The sequence below is a fragment of the Ambystoma mexicanum genome, chromosome 6p (genome assembly GCF_040938575.1).
Source record: "Ambystoma mexicanum isolate Mex_15411 chromosome 6p, UKY_AmexF1_1, whole genome shotgun sequence".
Classification (NCBI taxonomy): domain Eukaryota; kingdom Metazoa; phylum Chordata; class Amphibia; order Caudata; family Ambystomatidae; genus Ambystoma; species Ambystoma mexicanum.
Window position 1 is genome coordinate 288,081,377 of NC_090935.1, and position 21,026 is coordinate 288,102,402.

Genomic DNA, 21,026 nt, shown 5'->3' on the forward strand with positions numbered 1-21,026 from the left:
AGCCCTAAGAACAATACCTCGGAAAGATCTATCCGGAAATTGTAGGATGACCTTACTGGGTGAGCCTCGGCTTATATGTTCATGGTTCAAATGGAAAAAGGAGGGGTATGAATGAAATTTATTGACAGTTTGACACCAACCAAAATGAAATAAGGCATGTTTTACAGACGTGGGATTAGAAATCAAGGTCTCTATAGACATTCCGATATCCTTGAGGATGGCTTCCGACCGATCCCTCAAAGAGATCAGTGTGTAAGAGAGATCCAGGTTTCTACCCATCAGATGGTAAAATGTATTTGGAAATCCAGTTTTAATTTTGGAATACAAGGATATACAGGCCCACTGTACCCGTGCCCACATCGAAACAATACCCAATTCAAACCTGATTGCAGAAACAGGGATAGCATTAGGCATGCCCAACAATCTTCTCCAAATGGGACCCTCAATCGCTCACTCTCTCGGATAACAATTCCAGGCCATATATAAATTTAGGTATGATTTTGCTCTCATAAAAATTTAGAGCAGGTTTCAGTGAGAACATTCCAAACTTTCGGTCAATCCTGACCACCTCAGATTCGAGCAATTTGTCCTTATGTAAAATGGGCTCCATTAATACCTTGAGGCCTGGATAGGCTGTGAAATTAAAACCCAGATATCACACTGCCCCAGCCAATTTCAGGGGAGTCTCTCCCAATTTACCAATAAAGCCTGAAGTCTTTACCCTCGCTTTCCTGAAGGATACAATTTTGGCTTTCGAAGGATTAATTGTTAACCCATTGGCTTTAGCATATGCTTCGAAGTTGGTAAGAGACCGCTGCAGCCCCACCCTAGTGTTGTCAAATATTATTAGGTCATCTGCATATGCAAGCCAAATAATGTTATCCTTGACGATCTTAAGGGCCAGGATTCCTTCTTTAATTAGCGAATTGGCTACATCGAAAAAGTATTGGTTGAATAGCCTCGGGCTATATGTTCATGGTTCAAATGGAAAAAGGAGGGGTATGAATGAAATTTATTGACAGTTTGACACCAACCAAAATGAAATAAGGCATGTTTTACAGACGTGGGATTAGAAATCAAGGTCTCTAGACATTCCGATATCCTTGAGGATATCCTTGAGGATGGCTTCCGACCGATCCCTCAAAGAGATCAGTGTGTAAGAGAGATCCAGGTTTCTACCCATCAGATGTTTCTACCCATCAGTATAACCCTGCCTGACCCCCTGAAATGATCTGATTCTCCTCGAAAGATCACCCCCTTGATTTAGACAAACGCGGACCCCACAGTTTCCATAAGCCCCACTAATTAGCCTCAAAATCCCTAAGGGTAGGCCCCAGCTGGCCAATTTTTGCCATAATCTGCCTTGATCTACTCGATCGAAAGCAGCAGTCAGGTCGATTGAGGCCATTTACGTGCAGCCCCCTGATGACAACCACGCCGCCTCTTGCATGCACTTCAGGGCCTGTCCATTGATGTTGGTTCAGTGGCCGCTTCTGAAGCCTGTCTGAAATTGATCCAGCGGGTGGCAGCTATTTGCCCACTCCTCCAAGTGTGAGAGCAGGAAGAAAGATTTTACAATCTGCATCGATTAAAGAAATCTGTCTATAATTAAACTGATCTGTCCTGCTACCACACGTGAAGGGTGGGACTACATGAGCCGTGTTCCAGGATACAGGGGTCACCCCTGAGGAAAGGATGTCGATGACCTCCAGGCGCAAGAGATGGGCCTAAAAGTTCGGATTGTCCTTAAAGGTATTATTTGTCAGGCCGTTTGGTCCAGGGGCCCTTGATCGCTTGCACCTAGAGATCAATTTATGGATGGTTTCTAATTCCACATGGGGATTCCACTCTCCCTATTTAGTTAAGTCCAAGACCAGTGGACCAGGGTTGAAGTGGGAGAATGGAAGAACAGGCTCCCGCCCTTCCCCTCTCGCGCTTGGCCTAGAGGATCATGGCCCAGACACCCGCCACGAGAGGAGTTTGCCCATCTACCAGACGACCAAATACCCTGGTACAGGAACATACGGATGTGCCCACCAGCCTGCCCTGCACATGCCGACACCTGCGGCATGGATGGACTCGACTGAACCATCCAGCACTAAATCAACACGTCGTTAGAGATGCCATGACGACCTAGCCAACGGTTAGCACACCTGTGCACACATGCACACCGGACACTCCCACACCAATCCACACAAAGAATATACTCAGTGCTATGACGTAGGCGACAGACATACTCACGGACGTGCATCTTTATTATTTTCCACATAGGCTCTCAAAATGCAGAAACGCAAGACGCATCATGAACTTATCTAAAAAGGCTTGCTCACGCTTCTTCTAAGAACCATGTACCATAATGAAGAATATAACGGAGACACGATACTGAGGATAGGGCAATATGATACCGTAACTTAAAGCGCTCTGCATCAAACGGTTCCACCTATGCACCAGGCCCAAGTAGGCCGCAAGCAAAAGCTTCCATGAACATTGAATGAGCAAGAGCTCGGTTGCTGACCCTGGAGAATGAGCCCGGCGAAAGCACACCGCCAAGGGCGCGATGTTGCAATCTCGCACGCCGCAAGCCAACGCCAAGGTCGCACCTGCAAGATAAACCAGGCACACAGTGGGAAAAACAATATTAATTGTGCTAAATTTTGCCTCAAACACGGTCCCACCTCACGTGACAAAGCCAAACCTGACAGGATGCCAAGCCCAGGAGGAAGGAGACGCCTGAATCCCACGTTTTAAGACACAGGCAGACACAATTAAAAGACTCATTGGACATCTGCAGCAGTGGGAGTAGTCGACCTCCCAACATATGAATAAATCCTCACATTGTTTACACCTACCCATAGTAAAACATTGTTGCAAATGACAGGTGCACCGCGAGCTGAGAACAGCGATAGTCTCAGACTGGGGGGCTCGCGTCCGGACCAATCAGAACATGGGGCTCTTATCACTGACGCCATTAACATTGACCAATCCTCAGAGGTCTTCATGTAACAATTTTCATGTATCCAATTGAAGGGACAGCCCAAGTATATCACCTGACTAACCCTCAACCACTAACATCGTTCTCTATATGTATGCCATACTAACCCTACCACTCGAGTAACCAATCCAGAGTGGAAATAGGTTTTTTGCTAAACTTTGTAAGGTGACGCAAGTAGCGCGTAATACTAAGGTAAAAAGGGCCTGCGAGCCCCACGATTGTGTGTGTGTCAGGACGGACGCGTACGCTCCTTGACCCATCCCTGCCGTTTTGTCTAATAAACAGCAGAGTAACCTTGCTTCTTGCGTGTGTCTCATACTCTATCTCTTTTGGGATATACGGGAGGAGTTGGGGCCTCCCTGCCCGGAGGTCTGCGGACGGCCCGGCCGACCCCGGCAGAATTTCCCCCCGACAAGTTGGAGGCACTGCTGAGATCTGTTTAAGATCTGCTTTTTTATTTTTACTTTTTTCCAGGTAATCCCGTTGCGAGGAGGCAGGCGGCGCGGCCCCCTCTGCCGTTGCCCCCTTCTGAGGACTACAGGACAATCGCGGAACTGCGAGAAGACCGGACAGCGCAATCCGGATATTGGCCTTCGGGAGCCGGTTGAGAAGTATCCCGCCCGCGGCTGGCGAGTGTCCAGATGTGGTCCAGACGAGGGGAGGTGGTGAGCCGCTTGGAGGGGTGCACGCAGTCGAGCGGCCCCACATCAAGAGAACTTGGTGAGCATGCCAAGCACAACAAGCAATGTGAAATTGTGAGGGAGGGGGGAGGAATTAAATACGGGAGGTGGGAGGTGTTGCACAGGTGCGCGGCGAAGGTTTGACAATTTAGTGTAGGTAATGAAATGAATGGTAGCCGAACGAGTGCGAGAGCAGTCAGCTACATTACGCGAGAAAGGGAGGTGGAGCACGAAAACATCACGTGCGGCCGCTCGTAGACACTGATTGGCCTAGGTCGCGACTACGTGTAAGGGTGTGTGCATGTGTGGTTTCCTACGATTTGGCATTTATTGATCAATGAGTAGATGAGGATCCCTATTGTTCGAGCAAGAAACTCGATAGGTAGATGACGTTTCCCTGTAGACGGTAGCTAGTTAGTTGCCCAATACGGAAGATAATTGGCTGGTTAAGCCCTCCTGTCGAGGGGCGTATCACACGCGAGGCGACGCAGCGTGCGCAGTCCGATTATATTATTGATTACCTTGTTCCAGGAGTGACAGGAAGACAGCTGTGAGGATTAACGGGGGTAGATTGCAAGTGTATTTTGGACTTAAAGAATATATGAAGAACTTACCAGTAGTTCGAAGAGATCAGTGACGTCACCAGTAGGGCTTTCATAGGATATCCCGAGCACAAGGCATCTTTCTTTCTGAGAGTGGTGGGGAAGAGAACTGTGGTAAGGGAGTGGAAACGGAGATAAACAGTAATTAATTGATCGAGGAAAGGCAAAACGGGGGACGTGACGGCGCACGGAGAACGCCGGCCACGGCAAGTGTAGAAGAAGGAGGAGGAGCAAGTGAAAATAGGACGACTGTATAAGAACATCACAAGGGGTACGCAGCCGCAGGGGGCTACGTGCGCCTCGGCCGCAGGGGGCTGAAAGGGTGTCGTGTAAAGGAAGAAAGACAGAAGAAAATATACAAATGTAAATACTATATTTTAATAATTTTCCTTAGCGGACTATCGCAAGTCCCCAAACTTACGGGGCCAGGTAACGATATAAGGCTGTATATTGTAAACTGCTAGTGAGATAACCGCTACCAAATAGGGGAATGGTAACAAGTGGAGCGCTACTATGTCACACGGGACAGGATCGGGAGGGTGGGGGAACACCCTCACTACCCCACTACAACACATATGTACAACACTGTCACCCCATAGGGAGAAACTGATCAAGTATAGCATAGAATGGACACAGGGGACGGACAACAAAATGATAACAACATGGCCGCCTAATGGTAGCTTCGATCCATATACCCAACATTCACTATTAAACCATTTGCATAATACATACAAAGGGAAGAAGTTGACAAACCACGTGGAGGTGTTTAACTTATGGAGGATGTTCCAGGGGTCCCGACCAGGACCAAATGGAATGTTCACTGTGGGGGAAATACCGGAAGAAAAAGAGATTAAGGAGGAAAGAGAGAATGGGAAAAAGGGGAGTGAAGACCCAAAGAACACGGGGAATGGACAAGAGGGAGGAGAAAAGAATAATAACTCAAAAGTAAATGAAATAAAAAAGGAACAGAGCGACGATATACCCCTAGCAAAGGTAGTGAAAACAGAGGGAGGGGGGTTGTACCCTTTAAGAGAATTAGGAGAAATAGAAAGAGGACAGTTAAGGGCGGCTGAGGGGTACTCGAACCCGGCATACAGCCCGCCACCATATGTGGCTCATAGGAAGATGCCAGCAGGGGAGGAAAGGACTGGAGAAGAACAAACTGTGGAAATAGGACATGAGGAGTGGGTAGCCGCGCAGATATTATTAAAATTACGAGGTTCATTAACAGGAGAAGAGAAGGAGGTCGTAAGGAAAATAGACGAGGATAATACTAGGGAGAGTGGAATGACAGGGGAAGAGCTGTTACGTCAAAAGGAAGAGATTTTGGAGGAACGACTAGCAGAGTTAAGGGATGAGCAGAATGAACTGATCAAACAGCTCGAGAGGGAGGAAAGAGAGAGAGCGAGGGAAAGGAAAGAAGGTAAGAACAAATTGTAAAAAATAAGGGAACGAACTGAGGAGCAAAGGAAAGAAGCTGACAGGGTAAAAGCAGCAGCAGAAAGGGTATCAAGAGCAGTGCTCCGAGAGAGGAAAAGGGAAGAAGAAGAGAAAGAAAAAGAAATGGCAATGTGGAAGAAGAGATTACTATCAGAAACGACTAAGAAATATGAAGAAGGGAGGGTGATAGAGAGTATATTAGAAAGGGAGAGGGTGAGAGGGGAAAGGAAGAAAGAGGATGAAAGGATATTGGAAAAGATGAGTAGTGAAGTAATGGAGGAATTAAAAAGGAAAAGGGAGGAAATTGGTAGAGAGATGGAGGAGAGAAATGAAGGGGAAAGAGAAGATAGGAGATGGGAGAGTGAAGTAAGGGGGGATGTATATAGAGACACAGAAGTAGCAACAACATCAGCGCAAAGGGGAGCGGTTGATAAAGGAGAAAAGGGAGAACTGGACCTAATAGACTTAAAAACAGTAACAATCAAGGGGAAAAAGACCGAGTGGGGGGTGCCGTTTATGACTGACTTTTGTAGTGAGGAAGAAGAAGGAATGGAGAAGGAAGGAAGAAACAGTGAAAGGGAAAGCCTAGATAAACTATACACCACCCGGACCAATACAGACTCACCATGGATCTGTAGGAGAAAGGATGAACTGGAGAGAAGTGAGGAGGAAGAGCAAGGAATAGTGGAAAGACAGACACATGAAACCACACCGTCACCATCACACCCTCTCCCATCCCACCCTACATGCTCAACCACCTCACGCTCATTACGTACAATAAAACTTGCGCCCTTCACAAACGAACTGACACCCTATGCATGTCGGCTTAGAGACCTCCCTAGACGCAGGCAGGAAGGACGAATACACACGCCCACATTAAATACAGGAAATGATGGAAGAAGGGGAAAGGATGGAGAAGAAAGAGTTACGAGCAGGGGAAATACGGACGAAATTGACAATGTAGAAGAGAGGGAAGAAGAGGAGGGGTGTGAGGACTCGATTATATGGAACCCAAGGGGTAAAATGAGACATAACTTAATGCCACTTCTGGAGAGGGGAGGAGTTAGACCACAGTACGTCCCTTGGAAGCATACAGACAAAGAGAATATAAAATGCAGGCTCCCATCCTTAAGTGGAGGTGCGGGTAAATGGATATATGAAATGGAAAAACACACCGCAGGACAGAAACTGGCAGTGGGAGATGTAAAGGGCCTTCTAATAGCGATATTAGGGGATGCAGCGGATGACATTTGGAAGAGAGCGGGATTCCCTGGGGTAACAATAGCAAACACATCGCATGATGGGGCACCATTCGCAAACTGCAGACATGCACTATGGCAGGCATTGAGGGTACAGTACACAGACACATCAGACATAGGAGCAATTACCTCACGCAAGATGCGTGAGAACGAAGATCCTGTTGATTATATCCAGGAAATCCAAGAGAAGTGGCGCATGGAAACTAGAGAACAATGGGACAAAACACCAGCAATATTTTATCATATACTAGTACAAGGGCTCCCAGAAGGAGTTCAGAAACAACTGAAGAAAGTAGTGGGAATGGAAGCAAAAGCATGGCCAGAAATACAACTGACAATAGTGCATCATTGTAGGGCATGGCAAGGAAAAATGAAACAAAAGGAAGAGGACAGGAAAACGGAAGAGGCTAAGCTAGTACAGAAAAAACCTACTAAATACACAATGGAAGGGGCACTAATAACTGCACCTACAATAATGACCCAAAGCCCCACACAAGTATTGGCTGCACAAGATCCCTCCCAAATACTACCCTCGCAGACAATAACACAACAGGTGCCGCCACGCCAACCATACACGACCAACATGGGAGGAGGATACTCAATGCCAGGAGCTGGGTATTATAATTACAACAGGGGAAGAGGAGGAATTATGAGGGGGAGAGGATACGGATATAACACACAACAGCAGGTGGGAGGACTTAGAAACTCCTACCCCACCGGGCAACCAGTATACCAGGACAACACAGGAAGCTTTCCATGGCAGAGTAGGGAACCACCGGTGTGTTGGAGTTGTGGATTAGTAGGGCACATGTCACGCACGTGTAGAGTAAGACCAGGTACGCCATCATGGAGCGAACAGGGACAACCAAGGCCCACACAGGAACAGCAGGGCATACAGCAACAGCAGACGTTGCAACAGGGAAATGAACAGCAACAACTAATAACACACAACAGCCACATACATATTCACTGCCACAACAACAGGTAGCGATAACACAACAACCCCAAGCACAACAAACACAACTGGGTAGGGTGACGGTCCTGGGACACAACCCTTACACAGGAAATGGTCAATCATTGTACCCTCAATAGGACAGCCCACAGACGGCCTTGGTGTGTCCCATCCTGTCGGTAACACCTAATAGTGCGGAGGAACCACGCATAGAGGTAACGATAGGCGACAAAAAATTATCATTCCTTGTTGACACCGGGGCGACCCGGTCTTGCATAAGGGAAGGTAAATTTAAGATGTCGGGCGAAGCCATGAACACCCAAGGATTCTCTGGGGCTAGAGGGTTGGTTCCTTTTACTGATAACATTCCCTTATCTATAGGAGATTATGACATGTCAGTTCCACTTTTATATTATAGTGCCTCACCAGTAAATATACTGGGGAGAGACATAATGAACAGATTGAATATGACGATCTCCTTTACGGAGGACGGCATAATTTGCTCTACTCCAGGAATTAACATGCTCACAGCACGACAGATTATGCAAGCATACTGCGGACAGACAGCGATTAGGGCCGAGCCAGTAGATGGCGAACTCTTCCAGTACGGGACAGACATGGCATTTGCATGGATGCCAGGGATAGAGGGAAAGATCTGGAGGAGGCCAGCAGCCTATTTGTTCAGACCAGAAACACCAGTCAACGAACTAGAAGGAAAGGTGGTTCCAGTGGACATTGAGAGCATTATAGCAACAGCTGATTACATTGCTGTACATGCCCAAGACAGAGAAGGAAGAGCATGGAGGGCAGTGATAGCACTAGCAGAAGGATGTAGACTCACCCAGGTGTCAGATGAGGAGCTGTTCTCAGAAGAAAAGGAGGAAGGTGAAATGGTGTTTATGATGAGTGTGGAAATATGGCTAAGAGTGGCGTACAAACAAGTGGCACAGAAAATGGCAATGGCACTTGAGGCACCCACATCCACCCCAGTTCCCTTCTTTAAGGAGGATATGACAAAAGTACCCACATCATTATGGACTACTAGCCCCTATGACGTGGGGTGCATTAAAAGTATAGGGGGGGTAAGGATAAAATTGAAAAAAGGTGCAATACTCCCCAGAGTGAAACAGTACCCACTATCAAAAGAGGCAGATGAGGGCATATATGAAACCATAACGGCCCTTATAGATAATGGCATATTGGTCCCCTCAGAATCACCATGTAACACGGCTGTATACCCAGTGCGCAAGGCTAGAGGGGGGTCTTGGATCTTCATACAGGATCTCAGGCCCTTGTACAACATAGTAGAAGCAGAATAACCCAATGCCGCAAACCCGGCCACGATATTGTGTGGAATTCCAGCGGAAGCATCACGATTTACAGTGATCGACCTTAAAAATGTTTTTTTCTCAATACCATTGCACCCAGACTCACAAGATCTGACAAGCTTCACTTACAGAAACACAAAGTGGAAACACACCAGATTGCCACAAGAGTACTGCGAATCACCCTCAATATTCAACAGAGTAATACAGATGGATTTGGGTAACATTGAAGTGGAAAGCACAGTGTTGCAGTATGTCGACGACATAATAATTTGCAGTACAAACGAAAGAACATGCAGAGAGGACTCATTAAAGATGCTGACAATATTGGCTGAAAAAGGTTGCAAGGTAGACATGGAAAAGTTACAGTACTGTCAAGAACAGGTACTTTACATTGGTCCGCTCATATCCCAACATGGAAGAAAGATTGCACCACAAAGGGCACAGGCCATTTCAAAAACGCCAATCCCACAAACAGTGAGGGAACTGCAGCAGTTCCTGGGTCTGTGCAACTACTGTAGAGCATGGGTATTTGATTACAGCTCATACATAGGACCCCTGCTTGAGGCGTTAAAGGAAGCTAATAAAGGGGAGAAAAAGTTGGGGTGGACAATGGAAATGAAAGAGGCTTTTGATGAACTGAAGGATGCGATATCAACTGCTCCGGTACTGGCAACCCCAGACTAGGAGCGACAATTCTTTATATTTTCACATTGCGACTCAGCAGTAATGAAAGCAGTGTTGGCTCAAAAAACAAGCATGGGCTACAAACCAGTAGCATTTTACAGTGGCCACTTAGATCCTGTGATGTTAGGTCATTTCCCTTGCGAACAAGGTCTCGCCGCAGCTGCTTTTACGGTAGAAAAAGCATCAGCAATCACCATGGGGTGCCCAACTACACTGTTTGTGGAACATGCACTATTTGCAATATTGAATAAACCTAAGTCCACCCTAACCACGCAAAGGGCATCAGGTTATGAGATCATCTTATCCAGAGCTGAACTATCAATTGTTAGATTTAGCACGGTCAACCCTGCAAGGTTCTTAGCAGAAGTACTTGAGGAAGGAGATGATGCCCACGATTGTACGCAAATAACTGAAATGTAGTCATGTACTAGAAAGATTGAAGAAAACGCACTAGAGGGAGGTGAGCTCCTGTTCATTGATGGGTCATCAACTATCGACCAAAGGGATGGTATAAGGAGGACTGGGGCAGCAGTGGTAAAAATGATGGAGGTACCGGTGTGTGTGGCAATGAAATGTGTACAACTACCACAGCATTACTCCGCTCAAGCAGCAGAATTAATTGCACTAATTTTGGCGTTGAAGGAAAGCTTTGACAAACGAGTGACCATATATTCCGACAGCGCATATGTTACGTCCACTGTCCACTCAGGGCTGTCAAAATGGAGAAGAAGAGGGTTTAGGAGAGCTGATGGCACTCCAGTGCAACATGCCCTCCTATTGGCTGAACTAATTGAAGCAATAAATGACCCCCAAGAATTAGCTTTGGTCAAATGCACCGCACACACCAATGGTGAAGACCACATTTCAAAAGGGAATGCAGCAGCAGAGGCACATGCGAAGTATGCTGCATATTTTGGTGAGATATGGAACCCCCCAGAGTCAGAGAGAGGGAGAGGGAGGGGAATGGCTAAGGAGATGTTGATAAGAGAAGGGTACACCCATCTCCCTGCCACACAGATTATGGAGCTACAAGCGGCTGCACCAATGGCCGAAAAAGAAATATGGCTAAAAAGAGGATGCACAATGTCACCAACCGACGCACTATGGCGCCAGAGTGACACTGGGAAGATTGTAATACCACTGGCACTATTGAACACCTCCCTGAGCCAACTACACCACCCAGCCCACACAGGCAAGGAAGTAATTGCAGCACGAATTAGGGAAGACTGGTTCTGCCCAGAGTTAAATTCTCATGTGTCAAATTTTATCAGCAATTGTCTCACATGTCAACAGTTTACGGCCGGTCACACTCTGAAGGTGATAAGAGGTACTATACCCCGGCCAGAGGGACCCTTCCGACATCTCCATACTGACTATGTTGATATGATCAACGTATGTCAAGGAAATAGGTATATGATTGTAGTAGTATGCCCATTCTCGAGGTGGATTGAAGCAGGGCCCTGTTCACACCCAGATGCATTTAGAGCAGCTAAATTCCTAGTGAGGGAGGTCTTCCCCAGGTGGGGAGTGTGCGAAGTACTGCGGTCAGATAATGGCCCACATTTCTCAAACAAAATGTTCCAGCACATCACATCCTTACTGAACATCAAGCATAAATTTGCATGTGCATACCACCCACAGGCCAACGGTGTATGTGAACGCCTGAATGGCCTATTAAAGGAGGCAATTGCAAAAATACAGCAAACAACAAAGAAGAGTTGGTTGTATTGCCTTCCATTAGCCCTATTTGAGCTAAGGAATAGACCAGGTTCCGACCACCACCTCACCCCTCACGAGGTGGTTACCGGACGTCAAATGCGCCTTCCCCTAACGCCAACATCAAGAGCATTTACCGACCACGAGAGTACTGCAAATGTCCTTGGTGATGAAATGTACCAATATGTGTCTTCTCTGATTACTAGTGTAGTGTTTGTGTCTCAACAGCTCGAGCGCACGCGGGGCGGGTCTAACAGCGATCAACAAGAAGACGCGGATAAAGAATTGGAAAAGGAAAGACTGTGCAAAGTTGCTAAAGGTGACCACGTACTACTTCGCAATTTCAACAGAAAGTGGAACAGACCACGCTTCACTGGCCCCCATCTGGTAGAGGAGGTATCAACGAGAGTAGTAAAGCTACAGGACAAACGTGCCTGGAACCACCTACATGACGTAAAGATCTACAAACTCCAGACCCGCCCCAGCGCCACCGACAGGGCCACTGAAAGAACAACAACAGCCTCACCAACGGAGGAAGAGACTTCTACCGCAACTAATGGCCTAAGTGTCCCCATACCCTGCCACCCCCCAGATTCCCCAGAGACAACTACTAGAAAAGAAAGGGGTGATCCCCATACCGCCCACCCCATGGTTACACGATCAAAGAGTAAAGAGACTTCCGCCAGTTGAGCCCCAAACCCTCTGCCCATTGACCCCCTACCCACTGTAGTAATAACTGAACTGAAGGACATTGTTTTGCACATATACACATGTAAACACCTGAATGTTCTCTTTCTTTTCTCTCGCACATGCAGGTACAGCGTATTATTGTACTGTTAAGAAAGTAGATAACTAACCAATTCACTGCCCAGGAGTAGATGGTACCCTCAGATGGTAATTACCTGGAAGAATTGTCACACCAATTTGTATATGAAATAAAACGGCCAACGTACCTGAAAAGAAGGAGGGTACGTGTCTACTACACAGCATTCCTCTTGGCCATAGAACACTCAATGCCCCACCTCCAACCATACTTGCCTGCCCTAAGAGATAGATCGCTTAGATTGGCGTGGGAACAGCTCTTCGCCTGGGCACTGAATGACTACTTGATAGGGAGAGCTTAAAAAACGACAACTAACACTAATAACAAGCATATTAAGAATTTTTAGGCGGGAAACTGTAACGTCGCAAGAATAAGCTGCCGGACTGCAGCAAGGTAAGAGCAAAATGCCGGTGAAATTAGCATCTGTAATAAAATTGATAGGGATTTTAATGATCACCGGGTTCTTGGCTGCCTCTGTATGGCAGTACAGCTATGCTATTGATATTATTGCTGTACCCAAACCTAATGCACCCCCACCCCCAGCTGCAACAGGTGTTACGTCAGGTGGTACTAGTAAAATCCCACACAAGAAAAATAGAGTTAAACGCAGCACATACTCAGATAATAAAGGTATTGACAACTACATACAAGATTCAGCACACATCTCAAACAACATATGGTACCAACACATGACCCACATAGGTAAACAGACAACAGAAGACAGCTGCTACGTTTGCTCATTAATTCCATACGCCATGAGCGCTTCTCGAACATTTGTTGCCACGGAGATAGATGAAAAAATAGCACGATGTATCATATACCTGGCACTGTTCCAGACGAAAGGAAGATTTCAAGGGACAGTGGTGCATCTGGTGTGGAAAACACGAGATACATATCCATATGAAAACAACTTCCTCAAGACTTATTTGAGTTACCACAAGAGCAGTTTACATGCTGAAGGATTCAAATACATAACAAGTGGTCCTGAAAAAGGAGAAACAAAGAAAGTAACACTGCAGTACCTACCACATGATTGGTACGCCACTGAAGTCCCTGGTAAAAACGAATGTTGGGAAAGACCACTGGTGATAATAACAGGGAAGGTGTACATGAACAACAAATGGGACATAGGAGTGGTTGGCAGCAACATGGTAACAAGAGAAAATATTTCAACTATTGATGGACACAACCATAGATGTTGGATGACTTGGGTCAAGTACGTATCCATGCTCACGTGGATGGAAAAGGATGAAGACCCAATAACAATACTGCCGCTAACTGCGCCTAAGGTATGCTACCAACATAAAGGAGAAGTGGACGTAGGACACAACACCAGCTGTGAAAGCGTGATGGAGTTACCTGAGGGGGGAGCAGGAACAGCAGTAGTAATGGACCATTACTGGTCCTGTGGAGACATGGCAAACCACACACTGCCCCCTCTGTGGAATGGTGTATGCACAATAGTACACGTTAATGTACTATCACTAGTGGTGCCCCAGAAACATGTGAATATGGCGAATTTCCCCAAAATGGATGAAGGAAACCAGAGGAAGAAGAGATCTGCACAGCTTCAGAAGGGGCAAAAGAACAGGAACAACGGCAACAACACCGTCCTGAATAGGAAGAAAAGACAAGGAGAACCTCTGACAGGAAATTACCTGTGGGGAAGGTTGGAAACAGCACTCACTTCAATTCTGCCAGAACACAGACTATTCAGCAGAGCAGCAATGTTCTTCTCCTCAATAATACATCCGGGACTACAGGCTTACGCAAACGCAAAATGGCGCCAGATAACTAGGTGGGAACTAATGATGACAATTAACTCTACAGTGAATGGATTCAACGCAATAAAAGAGGAACTGCGAGCTATGAGGATGGTAGCGCTTCAGAACAGATATGTACTGGACCTCCTCACAGCAATGGAAGGAGGAGTTTGCGCTAAGATAGGACAATCATGCTGCACATTCACCCCTGCCAACGATGCTGACAATGGTACACTGACAGAAGCAGTTTTACAATTGACCCAGATGCACTCAAAAATGATGGATGAAAGTAAAGGTGTGAAAAAGGATGAGAGCTGGTTTTCAATATTATGGTCATGGATGCCATCTTGGCTGTCAGATGGACTGAAGATTATAGTTGGATGTACTATTTTGTCTGGAGCTACACTGATCATAATAAGAATTTGGAAGGCCCGGAAGGCACGCACCACAGACGAGATGATCGAAATGGTTGGTATGCACCTCTTGATGCCAACAGATGACGGCAAACACACAGGCACAATAATAAAAGAGAGAGAGAAGTTGCGCAACCAGATCATCACCAACCACCTGGACCCACCATCTGTAAAGCTCGAAAACCCAAGAACCCCGAAGAGCTCCATAGGGAAATGGGTATTCTGCACTCCTGGAGGAACCTGTGAATATATGTATTGGTCATTTGAAGACCATGTTAACCACTATGGACATTTGGGAGGAATAACTAAAATATTGAGAGTAAGAGGAGATAAAGAAAAGGATATGTTTGTGGTCAACAAGTCGACCAGAGGGGGGACTGAAGTGGGAGAATGGAAGAACAGGCTCCCGCCCTTCCCCTCTCGCGCTTGGCCTAGAGGATCACGGCCCAGACACCCGCCACGAGAGGAGTTTGCCCATCTACCAGACGACCAAATACCCTGGTACAGGAACATACGGATGTGCCCACCAGCCTGCCCTGCACATGCCGACACCTGCGGCATGGATGGACTCGACTGAACCATCCAGCACTAAATCAACACGTCGTTAGAGATGCCATGACGACCTAGCCAACGGTTAGCACACCTGTGCACACATGCACACCGGACACTCCCACACCAATCCACACGAAGAATATACTCAGTGCTATGACGTAGGCGACAGACATACTCACGGACGTGCATCTTTATTATTTTCCACATAGGCTCTCAAAATGCAGAAACGCAAGACGCATCATGAACTTATCTAAAAAGGCTTGCTCACGCTTCTTCTAAGAACCATGTACCATAATGAAGAATATAACGGAGACACGATACTGAGGATAGGGCAATATGATACCGTAACCTAAAGCGCTCTGCATCAAACGGTTCCACCTATGCACCAGGCCCAAGTAGGCCGCAAGCAAAAGCTTCCATGAACATTGAATGAGCAAGAGCTCGGTTGCTGACCCTGCAGAATGAGCCCGGCGAAAGCACACCGCCAAGGGCACGATGTTGCAATCTCGCACGCCGCAAGCCAACGCCAAGGTCGCACCTGCAAGATAAACCAGGCACACAGTGGGAAAAACAATATTAATTGTGCCAAATTTTGCCTCAAACACGGTCCCACCTCACGTGACAAAGCCAAACCTGACAGGATGCCAAGCCCAGGAGGAAGGAGACGCCTGAATCCCACGTTTTAAGACACAGGCAGATACAATTAAAAGACTCATTGTACATCTGCAGCAGTGGGAGTAGTCGACCTCCCAACATATGAATAAATCCTCACATTGTTTGCACCTACCCATAGTAAAACATTGTTGCAAATGACAGGTGCACCGCGAGCTGAGAACAGCGATAGTCTCAGACTGGGGGGCTCGCGAGCGGACCAATCAGAACATGGGGCTCTTATCACTGACGCCATTAACATTGACGAATCCTCAGAGGTCTTCATGTAACAATTTTCATGTATCCAATTGAAGGGACAGCCCAAGTATATCACCTGACTAACCCTCAACCACTAACATCGTTCTCTATATGTATGCTATACTAACCCTACCACTCGAGTAACCAATCCAGAGTGGAAATAGGTTTTTTGCTAAACTTTGTAAGGTGACGCAAGTAGCGCGTCATACTAAGGTAAAAAGGGCCTGCGAGCCCCACGATTGTGTGTGTGTCAGGACGGACGCGTACGCTCCTTGACCCATCCCTGCCGTTTTGTCTAATAAACAGCAGAGTCACCTTGCTTCTTGCGTGTGTCTCATACTCTATCTCTTTTGGGATATACGGGAGGAGTTTGGGCCTCCCTGCCTGGAGGTCTGCGGACAGCTCGGCCGACCCCGGCAGAATTTCCCCCCGACAAGTTGGAGGCACTGCTGAGATCTGTTTAAGATCTGCTTTTTTATTTTTACTTTTTTCCAGGTAATCCCGTTGCGAGGAGGCCCGGCGGCGCGGCCCCCTCTGCCATTGCCCCCTTCTGAGGACTACAGGACAATCGCGGAACTGCGAGAAGACCGGACAGCGCAATCCGGATATTGGCCTTCGGGAGCCGGTTGAGAAGTATCCCGCCAGCGGTTGGCGAGTGTCCAGATGTGGTCCAGACGAGGGGAGGTGGCGAGCCGCTTGGAGGGGTGCACGCAGTCGAGCGGCCCCGCATCAAGAGAACTTGGTGAGCATGCCACGCACAACAAGCAACGTGAAATTGTGAGGGGGGGGGAGGAATTAAATACAGGAAGTGGGAGGTGTTGCACAGGTGGGATATACGGGAGGAGTTGGGGCCTCCCTGCCCGGAGGTCTGCGGACGGCCCGGCCGACCCCGGCAGAATTTCCCCCCGACAGGGTCTATTTGGGTCTTCCCAAATCTTTCTTCTAAGAACTCAATCCAATCTAGTTTGGATATCGAGTTCGATTGGCAGGTGGTAAAATTGGGGTCCTGCCCATTCACCAAAAACCAGAATGCACTTACGTCGGCAGCAATTAGGGTCCCAAGTATCTTTTCTGCATCGTTCTGAAGCATTGCAGACTTAATTGATTTACAGTAGTTTTTATACATTTGTTTGAGCTTCCCAATTAACTTCTTATGGGTAACCACATCATGATCAGTACACTGAATCTCTTTTACAGATCTCCATAGGTTCTATTTTGCAAGTGCCACATTGGCATTATAGCTTTGAACATGCCTAACTTGAGCATGAAATGTGGCTCCACTCCTTGGAACCAACTCATCAATCATCTGACCAACAAATGATTGGAACTCAAATGGATTGACATTTTTGAGTTTCCACTCATAAGTCGAACAATTCAGTACATGATATATGTTGGAATTCAGACGTCGAATATTTGGTTCAGTACATCTAACAGCATTACACCCTACCTTAGCAGTCAATTGTAATTTTTGCTGACATTTCATTGAAGTGGGAAAATGGAAAAACAGACTCCCCTCTTTCCCCTCTCGCGCCTGGCATAAAGGTTCACGGCCCAAGCACCCGCCACGAGAAGAGTTTGCCCATCTACCAGACGACCAGAAACCCTGGTACAGGAACATATGGATGTGTCCGTCTGCCTGCCCAGCAGCCCGCCCTGCCCATGCCGATGCCTGCGGCATGGATCAACTGGACTAAAACTATACGTCGTTAGAGATGCCATGACGACCTAGCCAACAGATAGCACACCTGTGCCAACATACACACTGGACACTCCCGCACCAATCTACATGAAGAATATACTCAGTGCTATGACGTAGGCGACAGACATACTCACGGACGTGCATCTTTATTGTTTTCCATATAGGCTTTCAGAAATGCAGAAACGCAAGACGCATCATGAACTCATCTAAAGAGCTTGCTTACGCTTCTCCTACACTTAGGTGCCGTAATGAGAATTATAACAAAGACACGATACTGGCCATAAGACAATATGAGACTATAACCTAAAGTGCCTGTGCATGAGACGGTTCCACCTATATACTAGGCCTGAGTAGGCCGCAAGCAAGAGCTCTCGTGGACGATTAGCAGAACAAGAGTCAGGTTGCTGATCCTGCAGAATGAGTCTGGGGAAAGCAGACAGCCAAGGTCGTAATGTTGCAAACCCACATTCCAAAAGCAGACCATCAAGGGCACGATGTTGCAACCTCGCACGCCGCGCACCAACATCAAAGTCGCACCTGCAATTAAACCAGGCACCCAGTGGAAAAACAATATTAATTGTGCAGAATTCTGCCTCAAACACGGTCCCATCCCACGTGACCAAGCCGAACCTGACGAGATGCCAAACCCAGGAGGAAGGAGGCGTCTGGATCCCTCGTTACGAGACACAGGCAGATACACTTGAAAGGATCAATGGACATCTGCAACGATGGGAGTAGTCGGCCGTCTAGCTCATGAATAAGTCTTCACATTGTCTGCATGTACCAATAGTGAAACATTGTTGCAAATTGCAGGTACACCGAGAGCTGGGAACAGCGATGGTCCCAGGCTGGGAAGCTGATGGGCGCACCAATCAGAACATGGGGCTCTTATCACTGACGCCATTAACTTCAACCAACCATTAGGAGTCTTCATGTAACAATTCTCATGTATCTAATTGTAGGGACAACCCAGATATATCACCTGACTAACCCTCAGCCACTCATATTATTCTCTATACGTATGCTATACTAACCCTACCACTCGAGCAACCAATTAAGAGTGGCGATAGGTTTTTTTGTTAATTTTCTAAAGTGACGCAGGTAGCGCGTCATACTACAGTAAAAAGGGCCTGCGAGCCCCACGATTGTGTGTGTGTCAGGTCAGACGCGTATGATCCTTGACCCATCCCTGCCGTTTGTGTTTAATAAACTGCAGAGTCACATTGCTTCTTGTGTGTGTTTCATACTCTATCTCTTTTGGGATAAACGGGAGGAGTTGGGGCCTCCCTGCCCGAGGTCTGCGGACGGCCCGGCCGACCCCGGCAGAATTTCCCCCCGACAAGTTGGAGGCACTGCTGAGATCTGTTTAAGATCGGCATTTTTTACTTTTACTTTTTCCAGGCACTCCAGTTGCGAGAAGGCCCGGTGGCGCGGCCCCCTCTGCCGTTGCCCCCTTCTAAGGACTACAGGACCATCGCGGAACTGCAAGAAGACCGGACAGCGCAATCCGAATATTGGCCTTCGGGAGCCGGTTGAGAAGTATCCCGCCCGCAGTTGGCAGGTGTCCAGACGTGGTCCAGACGAGGGGAGGTGGCGAGCCGCTTGGAGGGGTGCACGCAGTCGAGCGGCCCCGCATCAGGAGAACTTGGTGAGCATGCCACGTACAACAAACAATGTGAAATTGTGAGGGAGGGGGGAAGAATTAAATACGGGAGGCGGGAGGTGTTGAACAGGTGAACGGCGAAGGTTTGGTAGTTTAGTGTTAGATATAGAATGAATGATGGTTGAACAAGCGCGAGAGCAGTTGGCAACGTAACGCGAGAGAAGGGGGCGGAGCACGAAAACATCACGTGCGGCCGCTCGTAGAAACTGATTGGCCTAGGCCGTGACTACGTGTAAGGGTCTGTGTGTGTGTGGTTTCCTACGATTTGGCATTTATTGATCAATGAGTAGATGAGGATCCCTATTGTTCGAGCAAGACACTCGATAGGTAGATGACGTTTCCCTGTAGGCGGTAGCTAGTTAAGTTGCCTAAATACGGAAGATAATTGGCTGGTTAAGCCCTCCTGTCGAGGGGCGTATCACATGCGAGGCGACGCAGCGTGCGCAGTCCGATTATAGTGTTGATTTGGTTACCTTGTTCCAGGAGTGACAGGAAGACAGCTGTGGGGTTAACGGGGGTAGTATGCAGGTGTATTTTGGATTTAAGAAGTATATGAAGAACTTACCAGTAGCTCTACGTGATCGCTGACGTCACCAATAGGGTTTTCATAGGATATCGCAAAACACGAGGCATCCTCGTTGTGAGAGTGTTGAGGAAGAGAACGGCGGTAAGGGAGTAGACACGGAGATAAACGGTAAAACGAGTTGATCGGGAAAAGGCGAAGCGGGGAATGTGGCTGCGCACGGAGAACGCCGGCCACGGCAAGTGTAGAAGGGGGAGGAGCCTGTGAAAACAGGACGACTGTATAAGCACGTAATAAGGGGTACGCAGCCGCAGGGGGCTACGTGCGCCTCGGCCGCAGGGGGCCGTAAGGGTGTTGTATAAAGGAAGAAGGGCAGAGGAAAATGTACAAATGTGACATACTATATTTTTATAATTTCCCTTAAGCAGACTATCGTAAGTCCCCAAACTTACGGGGCCAGGTAACGATATAAGTTTGTATATTGTAAACTACTAGTGGGATAAACTGACACCAGATTAAGGGAGGGTAGCGAGTGGAGCGCTACTATGTCATACGGAACGGGATCAGGAGGGTGGGGGAACACCCTCACTACGCCACTACAATACATATGCACAACACTGCCACCCCATAGGGAGAAACTGATTAAGTATAGCATAGAATGGACCCAGGGGACGGATAACAAAATGCTAACACCGTGGCCGCCTAACGGTAGCTTCAATCCATATGCCCAACATTCACTATTAAATCATCTGCACAATACATATAAAGGGAAGAAGTTGGCAAACCACATGGAGGTGTTTAACTTATGGAGGATGTTCCAGGGGTCCCGACCAGGACCAAATGGAATATTCACTATGGGAGAAATACCAAAAGGAACAGAGATTAAGGTGGAAGAAGAGAATGGGAAACAGGGGTATGAGGACACAAAGAACACGGGGAACAGAGGTGAGGGAGGAGAAAAGAATAATAAAGCAGATGAAATAAAAAAGGAACCGAGCAATGATATACCCATAGGAGCGGGAGTAAAA